The following is a 1,355-nucleotide window of genomic DNA, read 5'->3' as shown; positions in this document are numbered from 1 at the left end:
TGTGTGTCAAACATTATGATTATGTCTCCTCTCCCCCTCTCCCCCCCACCCAGCCCCACCCTTTCAAAATAAAAGCCCCATGGTTTAACTGTATTTAAACAAGCTCAAAATTAGGCTTTTTTGTTAAAAAAAATGAATGCTCTTACTAATACTGCTGCTGCTAATATAGTAATACTACTACTGCTACTACTACTACTACTTCTACTATAACTTTTGCTGTTGCTACTATTACTACTACTGCTATTACTGCTACCATCAATATTATTACTACCACTACTGCTATTACTACCACTACTACTATTACTTATACTACAACTGCTGCTACTACTACTGCTATTCATGCTACTAAAAGTAGTAATACTACTACAGCTATTAGTATGACTGCTACTAGTACTACTACTACTGCTACTACTGTTATATTAAATACTACGACCAATACTACAGCTATTACTATGACTACTGATACTACTTCTTCTACTACCTCTTCTAATTACTAATACTTCTACTACTAATAATACTTCTACTACTACTACAAATATCACTACTGCTACAATTAGTACTTATTCTAATGCTACTAATACTTCTACTAATAATACTTCTACTACAACTTCTACTACTACAAATATCACCACTGATGAAATTTTTTAAGCCACAGAAACCATTTTAATATCAAAATGTTCAGCTCTTTCAGGAGAGGAGTGATATGACTTTTCATATTTGTAATCTTTAAACTTTTTGAATTATTAAGCTTTTTGCAATTTTTTTAAAATTGGATATCTATTTTCAGCAATGTTTATGCAATTCATTTCAGCTTTCAGCATTCCAACGCATTTTCAGCAGGAAATGCATTTTCTAGTTCAACTTCTTCAACTTCTCACAACTATTTCTTCCGTACATTTTTTGCTACTTATCTCCTTCCACATTTTTTAAGCTACAGAAACCGTTCAAATATCAAAATGTTCAGCTCATTGAGGACACGTGTGCTATGACTTTTCATATTTCTAATCTTTAAACTTTTTGAATTATTAAGCTTTTTGCACATTTTTCTTTGAATGGGTTTCTACGGAGAAAATGTTCAAATCCTCTTCAACTTTCAAATCCTTCTACTTCCTCATACTTTCAGCTACAGACACCATTTCAACTTTCAAATGTTGAGAAAACCCTGATCTATTGCAGAATGATTCAGCTTTTTGATATCTTTTAAACTTTTTGAACTGCAGCAATTTAAATTTTATGATTTTTTCACTCCTTTTCTGACTTTATAATGGGTGTGTATTGCGCAGCTTAGAGTGCGTGATGTCACCGCTAGAGTGAAGAGCAGCTTGAGATTCTTGTGAAAAAAAGATTTGTATTTT

This window comes from Anarrhichthys ocellatus, unplaced genomic scaffold, assembly GCF_004355925.1.
Source record: "Anarrhichthys ocellatus isolate YVR2014 unplaced genomic scaffold, GSC_Weel_1.0 scaffold1895, whole genome shotgun sequence".
Classification (NCBI taxonomy): domain Eukaryota; kingdom Metazoa; phylum Chordata; class Actinopteri; order Perciformes; family Anarhichadidae; genus Anarrhichthys; species Anarrhichthys ocellatus.
The sequence above is the reverse complement of the archived record's forward strand: the minus strand, read 5'-3'. Positions refer to the sequence as shown.